This window comes from Sminthopsis crassicaudata, chromosome 3 (assembly GCF_048593235.1).
Source record: "Sminthopsis crassicaudata isolate SCR6 chromosome 3, ASM4859323v1, whole genome shotgun sequence".
Lineage (NCBI taxonomy): Eukaryota > Metazoa > Chordata > Mammalia > Dasyuromorphia > Dasyuridae > Sminthopsis > Sminthopsis crassicaudata.
The window spans coordinates 580,888,167-580,901,488 of NC_133619.1; the positions used below are offsets into that span (position 1 = coordinate 580,888,167).

General features: G+C 36.5%; 1 long non-coding RNA gene across 1 annotated transcript; it reads left to right on the top strand.

The window, feature by feature from the left end:
* Positions 1–664: 664 nt before the first annotated feature.
* LOC141559843 (uncharacterized) lies at positions 665–12,818 on the top strand. Its single transcript, XR_012487585.1, has 2 exons — positions 665–854; positions 12,414–12,818. It is a non-coding gene; the product is annotated as an uncharacterized LOC141559843 (long non-coding RNA).
* The last annotated feature ends 504 nt before the right edge of the window (positions 12,819–13,322 follow it).

A 13,322-nucleotide genomic window follows, 5' to 3' on the forward strand; every position in this document is an offset into this window, starting at 1 on the left:
GCTTTGATCCTAAAGATGATATTTTCACATTATAAAAGCCTAACTATAATCTGATAGTCTCCATGGGTAGGATCTGATTCAAACCACTCATTTGAAGATGGTTGCTCATTCCTCTCAAGGGAGAAGGACTTGTATTGCTATCTGCTGCATTTTCTCTTGAAGGAAGAAATGGCAAAACACACCAGTGCCAAGAAAACCCCAAATGGGGTCACTAAGAGTTGGATATGGTTGAAAAATGACTGAACAACTGAACCTTCTCTCTGGATAAATAGAACTGCAGGTCATAGACTTATTTGCTTAACATTTTTCATCCCAACAGCCCAGCATTCCCTTGAAAATATAAAATGTATAAGGAAAGAAGCAAGATATTACTTTCTGGTTTTAGATGTAAAAAGTTTAGTTTCAAAGAGAAGAAAAACACAACAAAATGTCTCAGATAGTCCTTTTCAAGTAGGAGTGGTCCTCTGTGTCCAGAAAACTTAATTTTAGATATGGAACTTTTTATCTTTTTTTCCCCAAGCATATTTGCTTTTTGTTTTTAAATATCACCAACCATTGTTGAGATGGCAGCTCATAAAGTAATGCTTTCATTGAATTTAGTGAACTGAGAAGGCTTTTTATTTGTTGCTTATCAAAGCTTATACCAACATTCTCAACCAAGGAAACTGGGTGGCAGGTTGTTTCCATTTTATTCCTTCAGTGGAACAGTTTCCATGGGCTGTTGTTGGGAACCCTCCATCCACACTGCTGCCCATTCTGTGAAACTGTTCTCTTCTACAGGGATAGGGGAGAAATACTCTTTCTAGAACCTGAAGATAAGTTTTCCATCGGCTTTTCTGAAGATACTCTTAGAGGTATGTGGGAATGATTTCTAATTAATATAAATGGTAGTACATTTGTATGGAGCACTTGCTTCAATGGGTCTAGGAATACTGAGCATTGAAAGTGGGAAGGAGTTCAGGAAATATGGAATACACAGGTGTCAAGATCAAAGTGACATAGCTCTCTTCTGAGTAGGGAAATGTTGAGTTAATGCCAACCATTAAAAGGGGACCCCATTACTGAATTAGACAGTAATGGAAAACAATTAGCTACACATTAAAATATATTTACAGGGACACTCATTTTAAAAAATCAAACTGAAAAGTGTTTTAAATGGAGTTAAATCTATGATGCTAGAAGTATCTGTGTTAGTGTCTTAATTCCAGAGAAAGGGGGAAATATTACAGTAGAAGGTATAGCTTGACTGGTTCCCACTGGAAAAAGGCATTTGAGAGCAAAAGAAAGACGTGCCCATTTAGAGAGAGGATGAAATTAAACACTGACTAAACAGGGCATATCTTCCAATAGACTATGAAATGAAATAGCTATAAAACTCCATTTAAATTTGATGATGGAAACAGTAGAGGTGCAGAAGAAGGCAAAAAAAAAAAAAAAACTTATAATGTTTAGGAATTTTTTATACCATTCTTATTAAAGAAACATCACAAAAAAAAATTATTCTGATTGAAAGGATTCCTTTTGATCTATATTCACTATTATTACCAAAAAAGAAAAATGGAGGGAAAAAATACAACCTTGATACTTCAAGTAGATCAGAACCTATTCTCCTTCTTTTCCTTTTGCCCAGTGACAAAATCAATTGAATTTAGGGGGAAAAAAAAACAACACAATTTGGCTTGAATCTATCAAAAAAAGTCCAGCCAAAATTTGTTCCAAGGCTTGTGTCCAAAAAATAAATGTTCACTGCAGAAAAGGCCAATGATATTGTAAAGTCTTCAAGATAAAATGAAACTTAAACTCCATTATTACCTGTTTAATCTAATTGCAAAAGTTTCATTTTCTGGTTATGGAAGTTTTGTTTGCTCAGATGTTAATGTTCCTTCATAATCTATCTCCATAATCTCTAATAATCCATTTTTCTTTGCATTAGCTCATAGAAGACTTTCCAGATTCTTCTGATACCATCCTGCTCATCATTTCTTATAGCAAATTCCACATCATTTTCCTTTTCTGTCCAATTAATCTAATAGGTGTGAGGTGGTGACTTGGAATTAATTAAATTTTCATCTCTCCAATCAGTTGTGCGTGGGCATTTTTTCATATGGCTATAGATAGCTATGGTTATTTCATATGAAAACTATTCCTATCTTTTGATCATTTATTCATTAAGAAATGGCTCTTATTTTTTAATAAATTTGACTGTTTTCTATATTTTGGATAAATGTGGCCTTTATCAGAGAAACTTGCTTCTAATTTCTTTTCAATTATTATTGTTAACAGTATTTCTTTTTCTCCATCCCATTTGTTCTATGTTCTCTCTCCTTTTATTCTGTCCCTCTTCAAAAATGTTGTTTCTGACTACCCCCATCTCCTAATATGCCTCCAATCACCACCCTTCTTTTATCCCCTTCCCTCCTACTTTCCTGCAGGGTACAATAGATTTCTATACACAATTGAGTGTGTTGCTATTCTCTCTTTGAGCCATTTCTGATAACAAGATCCACTCACTCCCTCTCACCTCTTCCTTTTTCACCTCCAATGTAAAAGCTTTTTTTGATCTCTTTTATGTGAGGTAATTTACCCCATTCTATCTTTCTCTTTCCCTTTCTCCCAATGTTTTTCTCTCTCACTGCTTAATTTATAATTTATAATTTTTAATATCATCCCTTCATATTCAACTCATACCTGTGTCTTCTGCCTATATATGTTTCTCCTAACTGTCCAAAAAATGAGAAAGTTCTTAAAAGTTACGAGTATTCATCATCCTATGTAGCAATGTAAACAGTTTTCCTTATTAAGTCCTTTATGCTTTCCCTTTCCTGTTTATCTTTTTATGTTTCTCTTAAATCTTGAATATCAAATTTTCTATTCAGCTCCAGTCTTATGATCAAGAGTGCTTAGAAATTCTCTTTCATGGAATATCCATTTTCCTCTGAAGGAGGAAATCTGAATTTTCCTTACTATTTTGCTAGGTAGATGATTCTTAGTTGCAATCCTAGATCCTTTGCCTTTTGGGATATCATGTTCCATGCCCTCTGACTCTTTAATATAGAAGCTGCTAAGTTTTGTGTAATCTGGAATGTGGCGCCTTAATATTTTAATTGTTTTTTTGGCTGCTTGAAACCCAAATCTCAAAGGAATCTTTGAACTCTGCCTTCTCCACACTCTCCACATTTTCCTTCTCTATAAAAGATGATTTAGAATTACCATGTTTATAACACTTTCTTTCTTCCTACAATTAGGCCCCTCATTTACTTAGTGGCAGAGTCCAGACTGGAAAACTTGTCCTCTGGGTGATCCTAGAACTTCTGACCACTTAGGTCACTTGTGTCAAATTCAAATAGCAACAGGATCCACTAAACCCTATGTAAGAATCCCTGCTGGTTACATATTGGACATTTAAAAAAAAACTCAAATATTACCTATATTCCATCGTGTTTTTGTTTATTTTGCTAAATAATTCCCATTTTTAAAAATTTTTCTTCTACTTTCTTATTGTTTTGGTTTTGTTTGAATGATTCTTTAAGTCTTATTGAGTCATTCATTTCCATTTGTTCAATTCTAATTTTTAATGTATTATTTTCTTCAGTTACCTTTTTTAGCTCCTTTTGTATTTGGCCAATTTAATTATTTTTTTCATTGCATTTTTTTTTCCCATTTCAAAAATTGTTTTTCAATGAATTGGTATCTTTTTCATATCTATTTTGTAAGGATTTATAAGCTTTTCTCACCTCATCAAATCTATTTTTTTAAGAAGTTTTCTTCAGATAATTTGTTTTTTTTCTTTTCCATACCCTCTTGCAAGGATCTTATTTCCTTTCCCTATTTTTCTTCTAATTCTCTTTTAGGATCCTTTCTGAAATCTTCCAAGAAAGCCTTCCGAAATGGGGACCAGCTCATATCTCCCTTCGGGGCTTCATCTGGAGTTGATTTGCCTTTAGGAGCCTCAGGGCTTCAGGTCTGTTCTCTCCATAAAAATTTGTCTATGGTCAGAGTTCTTTATGCATTTCTGTTCATTTTTTAAGGCTGAGATCTGCTCTTAAGACAGTGACTGCTGCTTTAGTTTGCCCTGGGGGCAGTGTTTCTGACTGACTTCAGATGCTGAGTAATCCAGTCCAGGTCTCAAGTTTTTCCAGGGCTCTGTGGCTTACAATTTGCCTTTCATATTTGCTTTTGGTTCTTTTTACAGCAAATCACCTATAATCAGGACAGAGTAGCCTAAGAGCCTTACAAAATGTTCCCTAGTCCGAGGACTCAGCAATGCTCTGACTCCCTGCCCTAGCTCCTTGCCCAGGCTCCTCAGCAGACTGTCCCCCTGCCCAATTGAAACAGACCTGTTCTGAAGTTCTTCTAAGGTATCTCTTCAAGATATGTGTTGTTCTCCAAATATTTTTGGGTCCTGTCACTCTAAGACCATTTCAGAGGCTTAATCTGCTCTTGGTTTGAGAGAAAGTCAGAGGAAGTCACAGAAAGCTGTGTCTGCTCTCCACCTTCTTGGCTTCACCCCTCTGCTAAATAATTCCCAATTACATTTCTGTTTCAACACTGACCGGCTTTAATGATATATTTGCTACCTATAATCAAGGTACCTAAATTGAATCTTCTCTATGTTATAACTAACAATTGATCATTTCTGTCACTTGAAGCCCTCCAGTAAGGTTGGTTCTCTTTCAAGGATTATTAGTTCTTCTGATTCCGAGGTTTTTTTTGGTTTTTTTTTTTCTGTTTTACCAAATTGTTGACATTTTTTCATTATTTTCTTGCCTCATTCTAATTTGTCTTCCCAAATTTTCCTCTATCTCTCTTGTTTGCTTTTCAAAATCCTTTTTGAACTGTTCCATGGCCTGAGACCAATTGATGTTTCTATTGCAGGCTTTGGATGTAGGATCTTTCACTCTGTTATCTTCTTCTGAGTCTGTATTTTGATCTTTTTCATCATAGTAATTGTAATATGTTATAATTTTTCTGTTTGCTCATTTCCCCTACTTATTTCTTGAATTTTAACTGTTTGTTGCAGTAGGGTGTAATGTCCAGACCAGCTATCTGGAGGACCTCGGGATCAGCCTGAGTCCTTGGTCTTAAGTGGAGGAGTGAAGGAGGCAGAAGATTCATGGGGATGGTCAAATATGGAGAGCTGTGGCTGAGAGAGCATTCCCAGTTGTCCCAGCCCTTAAATACTTCAGTATGATTACATCACTATACCACACTAAGCAAGTGCCAGCTGTAGAACATTACATCATTACATCATATTAAGTATCACACTAAATATGTGCTTAGCTAGAGAATCATTATCTCATCAATCATACTGACCCTTAAGTATATCTCTTTAGAGTTCCAGCCCCCTACATTAGGGCTCCACTTGCAGGCTCAAGGGTGCACTGTCCCAAGAGTCAAAGGTTTTATGCAACTGATTTTAGAAACCTGTAAGTTTTCAATTTCTCCAAAGTGGTATGATCTAAGGAGAAATGTGTTTACTACTCTCCTGGCCTATGATCTGGTCTATATGTGAACACTTCTGCCCTGGAACTGTGAGGAGAGTCTCTGACTTACTGAGGCCACAAGTTCTGGTGTTCTAGTGCTCCTCCTTGCCCTGAGACTCCTACCAAGGACAGTGCCTTGCATTTGAGTATTTGCAAAGCAACAAAAATGTTTTGGGTTTTTTTGTTTTTTTTTTTTAGAATTTTTTTTCCACAGTATATATGCATGAGTAATTTTTTTTTTATAATATTAACCCTTGTATTCATTTTTCCAAATTATCCCCCCCCTTCCTTCACTCCCTCCCCCCGATGACAGGCAATCCCATACATTTTACATATGTTACAATATAACCCAGATACAATATATGTGTGTAAATACCAAAAAATGGTATTTTTAAAAATTAATTTCAACCATATCTTGCCTTGGGTTGAATCCAATGATATGAAAGTAATTTGGGATAAATGTAAAATTTTATACTGGACTTCAAAAAATTAATGTCACAAATATCCAATGGCAAAGATGTAGTTAGAAATCAGTTTTTCTGTAACTTGGAATCTTTGGTGGACTATAAACTAAATAAGAGTCAGCAGTGTAATATGGTAGCCAAAAAACCTAATATAATTGTTAATTTAATTAAAGGAAGTATGAATTTTAGTAACAAGAGGTGAGAGTACTGCCTCAATTTATTCTGGTCAGACCTGTCAACCACAGTTTAGGATTAGCATTGGTAAATTAGAAAAGATCCAAAGGGAGACAACTAAGATGGTGAAGATTTTTGAAATCTATCATATGGGGCCAAATAGGTAGTGCAATGGATAGAGCACCAGCCCTGAAGTCAGGAGGACCTGAGTTCAAATCTGGCCTCAGACACTTAATACTTCTTAGCTGTGTAACCTTGGGACTTAACCCCAATTGCCTCAGCAAAAAAAGAAATCTACCACATGAGGATTAATTGAAGGAACCAGGAATGCTTAGCCTACAGAAGAAAAGATTCATGAAGGATATAATATCTGTCTTCTGCTAAAGGAGCTAACACACACCACACTATATATACATACATATACAGGAAAACCAGGCTGTCCTTGAATAAGAGATCCTTCTAAATCAACTGTAAAAGTGTTTGGTTTCTTTCCATTGTCTCTTAGCTTTGAACAGGGAATGTCTTCTTACTTGGGTGATAAATCCTCATTCTACAACAGTTTAGGAAAGAAAAGTAAAGCACAACATAGAAGAGGAAGAAAAAAGTCTTGTTGCCGTGTATAATGATATTCTGGTTTTGCTCATTTCACTTGTTGTTCAGTCATTTCTTACTTTCATGAACCAGTTGGTGTTTTTCTTAGCAAAGATACTAGAGTGCTTTGTCCTTCCTTCTCCAGCTCATTTTACAGATAAGGAAATTGTAGCAAATAGGGTAAAATGACCAGCCTGGGGTATCTGAGGCCAGATTTGAACTCAAGAAGATTTCCATCCTCCTCATTACCTAAATGCCCTGCAGGATGCAGGATTCTCCTCCAGATCACATATGCCCTCTATGGCACCTATGGATATGTCCCTCAAGGCTTGATTTTTGGCTCTCATCTCTTCCTCATATATACCAAACCTTCTTAAACTATGGGTGGCAACTCCATATGGAATCATGTAACTGAATGTAGGGATTAACAAAATTAGGATTTATTATCAGTAAATGATTTTATATACTTACATACTTAGAGTCATATGAAGATTTTTCAGATGAAAAGGGGTCACAAATGGAAAAAAGCTTAAGAAGCCCCCGTCTAAACTACCTCACTTGGTTACCTCATCAGATTTAAACTTATAATGGATTCAATTGTCATCCCTAGACTGATAACTCACAAAATTATCTATCCTGTTCTGACCCTTCTGCTGAACTCCAGTGTTGCATTTTTCAATTGCCTTTGAGACATCTCAAATTGCATTTTCAGATGACATCTTGAACCCAACATGTCCAAAAGAGAACTTTTTAACTTTTCCCTAAACTGTTCTATTATCTTCCCTGTTTCTGTAGAAAGCAACATCATCTTTCAAATCCTTCAGGTTCACAACCTAGGAGACATCTTTAACTCTTCACTATTTCTCACATTCCATTCCGTTCTTGCTTCTCCAACCAACACATCTGAGCTATTGCTAAAGCCTGTGGATTTTAGCTTTGTTACATGCTTCAGATATATTTCTTTCTCCCCTATAACACTGGTGGCACAGGTCCTCATCATCTCACACTTGGACAATCACAATTGTATGCTGATGGGTCTACCTGCCTCAAATCTTTCCCCACTCCATTCCATTTTCCATTTAGCCATCAAAATGATTTTCCCGTTCTAACCAAACCACACCCCTACTCAGTAAACTCCATTGAACATTATCATGTCTAGGATCAAATGTAAAATCTTCTGTTTGATCTTCAAAACCCTTTATAAGCTATCCCACCACACCTTTCCAATCTCTTTTCTCTTTGACCTAGGGACCTTGGCTTCCTGGATGTTCCACAATCTAGACACTCTTAGCTCCAGACTTTTCTCTAGATATCTCCCATGACTGAAATGCTCCCCTCCTCAACTCTGCCTCCAAATTTTCCTTTAAGTTCTGAGATTCCATCTTTTATAAAGAGCTCTTCTCAACCCCTCTTATTTTAATGCCTTTCCTCTGTTGATTATTTCCTATTTGTCTTATATATAGCTTATTTTGTATATATTTATTTGCATGTTGCCTTCCCTACTAGACTGTAAGCTCCTTGAGGACAGGGACTGTCTTTGATGTTTTTTGTGTGTCATTAGAATTAGGCATAGTGCCTGGTACAGAGAAGTCAGCTCAATAAATATTGATTGATTGACAGGTGATAGTAGATGAAATTGTTCTTTCTTGGGAGTTAGGAGGACTTTCTGATATTAGGTCATTGAAAGTTGGAGAGATTTTTACATTGTTAGTCCATCAAACTATCAATGAAATGATTATAGTTCCAGTCTTTTAAGGGGGTGGGAGGAAATACCTCTAAAGCTTGTGTTTGTTAAATAATTCATACTTAATTCAGTGCTTAGTATAATAATTGATGTGCTAATGACTTGTAATAAAGATTCAACTGCAAGGACATGGGATGTGAGGACACAAGCCAGTGAACACACACTTGTGGGGCAGAAAAATATAATGTCTACATTAAAGACTCAAGCTGTAGTGTTGTGCCACAGGTCCCTTTAATTGTCCTGCCTCGGTTTCCCTAAATGGTTCTGACTCAGTTTCTCTAAATGGTTCTGACTCAGTTTCCCTAAATTGTTCTGCCTCAGTTTCCCTTAAACTGTTTTGCCTCAATTCCCCTGCTTGCAACCCCCTTTTTCTGCTCATTAGAACTGAGATAATTAGGGCTGTGGAAATTTGGCATTCCAAAAGATAAAACTCCAGATGTCCTATCTCAGATACCTAATTGGTATCTCTAAGTTTCAGACTTCCTGGCTCTAGTTGGACACCTCCTAAGTCCTCCCAGTTTGTAAGAATTTATGGTCCTACACCCCAACCTGTCAGAACTGGATTAATGGTCCCTGCCTGGAAATTTCTGCTCACCGGAGTTTGGACTCCACCTCCTGCCTTTGTTTAGCTATCTGAGCTTAGAGCTATATATGTCATTGAGAACTCACATCTGCTGCTGGATGCTTTGGACATCAGCCCTGGGGGCAACATGCCCCCAGCACAATCTCTTTCTCTCAAAAATCTAGATAAAATATTAAAAACTCTCTAATCTCTATCTTGCTTCAATTTCTCTGGCATTATAGTAGAACCATAGATCATTACAGGAAACCATAAGATTATGGGACTTAGTGGCTAGAAAAACACAGGTCATGTTAACAGATCATAAAAACACACAACAAATATGGAAATATGTTTAAAAGGTTTGCACATATTTAAATTATATCAGATTGCTGTTTGGGGAAGGGGAGAGATAAGGAAATAAGGGAGAAAAATTTGGAACACAAAGTCTTATCAAAATCAATGTTGAAAACTATTTTTACATGTGTTTGAGAAAATACTTCATTTTTACTAAAAAAAAAAAAAAAAAAAAAAAAAAAAATCTGTTAAAGCAGTAATTTTGTACCCAAGACATTATACAAATGCTTCTGGTTTACCAGAAAATATTAAGCAGTAAAAATTCCCTGGTAGATGCTGGACTTGGAATCAGGAATACATGAATTTCAATTCTGCTGCAAACACATAAAAACTGAGAATATGGATAAAAAAATTAAGTTTTTCTTTAACCAATTTTCCTATCCATAAAAAGAGTAAAATGTCACCAATGTCAAAGGGTTGTTGTTAGGTTTAAATGAAATGGCATGTCATATTTAGTCATATAAGTGTTATCTTAAGTGTTATCTTTTAGTATGTTTAAGATCCTGTCTGGGAGAGGGGTGGAGACAATAAACACCACTGAATATTCATTCATAAAATAAAGATAGAATTTTCTAAGGTCATAGAAAATACAGTGCCGTGTCCATTCATATTCACTTTTGCTATTATTGCCTTGGGTATCTAGATTTCATGGCATTTCATACTTTAATCTGAATTCTATAGCCAACACCAGAAACCAGTTACCTCCACTAACACCCCTGACCAGGACAATTTCTGACTCTGGGGTAAGCACTCTTTCTATTTGTCCCTCCAACAGTTGATTCTTGATATCATGGCTGCCCTGCCCCATATGACTTTTCTATCCCAGGGTCTGAGGCTATTGATGAGACTTTGACTCCTGTAATGTTCTGTTTCTCTAAATTGTAATCCTTCTCTGTGAGCAGGTTTTTTGGGGAGCTTCTGGAAGCAGCCTTAGTTTCAGTTCAATTCAATAGTCCTTAAATGCAGCCAGGAATTAAAATCCAACTCCTTTATTGTCTCTTCCAAAATCTTATCTCCTTCACTTGGGGCTTGGCTAGTTTTCTGAAGGCCTTCCTCTTTCCTTGGTTCCCGAGAGCTCTTGTCTGAATGTCTCCAGCCAGCACAAACGTGGAAGTGGAAATGACTCTTGACTCCTCCTCTGAGAGTATGGGATTGTGGGTTTCTGTGGGCTTGTGGATCTCCTGGAAGTCAATTCTAGTTGTGAATCTCCCAAAATCCTCTCCTGAAATTCCCTCCTTGATTGAATCCTGACTTCAACTCTCTTCCTCGGGGTCTTGTCCTTTTATATGCTTCCCTAAAGATGTGAAGTCTAATGTGTGAACCAATGAGTGAACTCCTTTAAAGGTGTGAACTAAGTGCATAAGTACATAAAATACCTTCTTTCAAGTTCTGGCCCATAGCATCTCCTTGTAGGATCAGATCAATCATACTGAATTAGATAATTATTGTCTCTATTCATTCCAGTGACTTAGCACCTTGTAAGAATTCTAACAGACTCCCTCCTAGTAGAAAATAGTTGGTTAATCCAAAATTCCTAAAAAAGTGGAACTTGGGTATTGTTTGGACTATTCAGATACTGAGATCCTTTTGCCATCCCTTCAATAACATCTGTGATGATTTGGCAAAAGAGTCTCTTCACAGCTGGAAGAATGGAATCTTCCTTAATCTATATAAGATCACTAAATAAGATTACACTTTTAAGTAGGTACTTAGGAGACCAATTGGTTAATTGACCAAGGGTATAAATTCTATCTTTATTGTTTCTGAGAAAAGTTAATTAAATGAGATGCTAAGTAAAGGGCTGAGAGAGTAAACAGAACTGAAGGATAGTGATTGGTGAGTAAAAATAAAAGGCCAGATGACTCATTTCTCCAAGTTTCTGCTCAGAAACTAGATCCTAATTGTAGCTTTGTTTCTGATTAAGAAGCCTCCTATCAGGACATCCAAGGTAGGTAACTGAGCTGACTCTAATATTTGTTCTACCATGCTACACTGCCTCCATTTATTGGCTTAAGTTAATTCATAGGTAGGCAAGCATTCCCATAGAGTAAGGGGGCATTCATAGCCCTAAACTTGATTTTGGTGAGGTTGGGGTGAAGCTGAGGGGAACTGAATGGGACTGATGGAATGAAGTATTTCTCAGTATTGAGATTAGGCCTAAGTAACATGATGCCTATTCCCAGAGTGGGAAGATGAGATCTTGGGTCTCAGATTTCAGAAGTCCGCAGGATTCCTATTCCCAGACCTTGAACCTTGAGATACAAGAAGTTAGTGAAGTTAGAAGAAGTTACTTGACCCATAGGAATGAATATTGATGACCATTGATCAAGAATGGTTATTTCCTTTTATTCTAACTAATGAAAAGGCTTGGATCTTTTCCTATTTAACCAGCTGTTCTACTTCTGGGTGACTGGTTTCAGGAGCACATGAGGGGAGTTGGGATGGCTCCCAGGTGTCTCAGCCTCTGCTTGCAGGGATTAAATAAATGCTTTCTCTTTGTACCTGAAGATGTCTCTGATTAGTTAATTTGGGAAAGGGGCTCTAGCACCCCTCCTATATAGGTTCTGCAGCATCTTTTTTTTTTTTTTTTTTTTACCTCTCTAAGAGTAGCTTTAAGGAAATAATAAAGAAAAAGGTTTAATCATACTAATGCAATGATAATTATGTTTTCCTTTTCATCATGATATTTTTCCCACAAATTTATTCAAACTATAAAAATCCTTGACTCTATCCTTTCCTTAAATGATCCATCATCAATTTCTTCCCTTCCATACTCTAAATCCTAGAAAAAGGAATGAATAGTATTTGTCTTAACTTTCTCAACTTTAGAAGCCAGATTTAAGCCATCCTGTAGAAGAGCTGTATAATATGTGAGTGATCAGAGATCAAAGGGAGAACAGTTTGGACATTAGTTAATAGAAAAGTCATTAGCTGGGATTCCTTTATATTGCAAATTAATTAAAGCCAATAGACACTTCCCAGGCTCATATGGCCATTTCAGCCATTCAAAGTGACTTTAACACTAATTTTTCTTTCTCCAGATACATTCCTAGATTAAAAATCATTGGAACAGAACTAGGCAAATCATTCTGGGGACTGATTCAAGAAGAAGCCAAACTAAGTTTTTCATCAAACTAAGATATCTTCAAGGCCTTGAAATGGATAACTTTCAAGGTCTTATTTTGAATTATGGTGCTGATCAAGCACTTCATACTCCTGTGGCCATCAAGATACCTTCAGAACTTTCAGAAGCTGTTCCTAGACATTGGAGTTTCTTCTGCCTACTTCTCTTAATTTATCTATTGCTGTTCATCATCTGGATCCTGTGGCAACTTAAGTTCCTCTAATGATCAATTACCAATCAGGAAACTTGATCATGCCTATCTAAACTATGGATTATTTATGACCAATATGATTTAAAAGAAATAAAACCAGGTAGAACCATTGCTTGTGGGGTTTGTAATTGTCCAACTTATAAAAAAGACACTGAGACAAGAGTTTTAAGCCAATAGCACTTAAAGAGTCTCTTCTAGTAAAGTGACCCTTAGATCTTTCTTCATGGGCTTTATTTTTATAAGGCTTAATACCAAGAAGGGATTGGGATGGGATGGGATTAGGGGCGTAGGTCTTGGGTTGGACAAAGCAAGGGACATATCCACTAAGTCATCATAAGATGGTTACCAGCTGCTGTGGACAAGAGAGAATGGTTTGGAGATACAAAAACAACTTGGGGAACTTTCCAAAACTTCAAGATATCTCACCTATGCTGAGTTTGGACATGTCATTTGAGCAAAATTGGATGGAGACATCTTTGGCAGCATTCTTATGTTGCCAAAGTGAATAAATTGATAAACAAGTATTGAATAGTACATTAAAGTTTGAGGCTCAGCTAACTCCATTTTAAAAAAAAATCTCCAAGACCAGATGTATTTATCTGTGAATTCTACCAA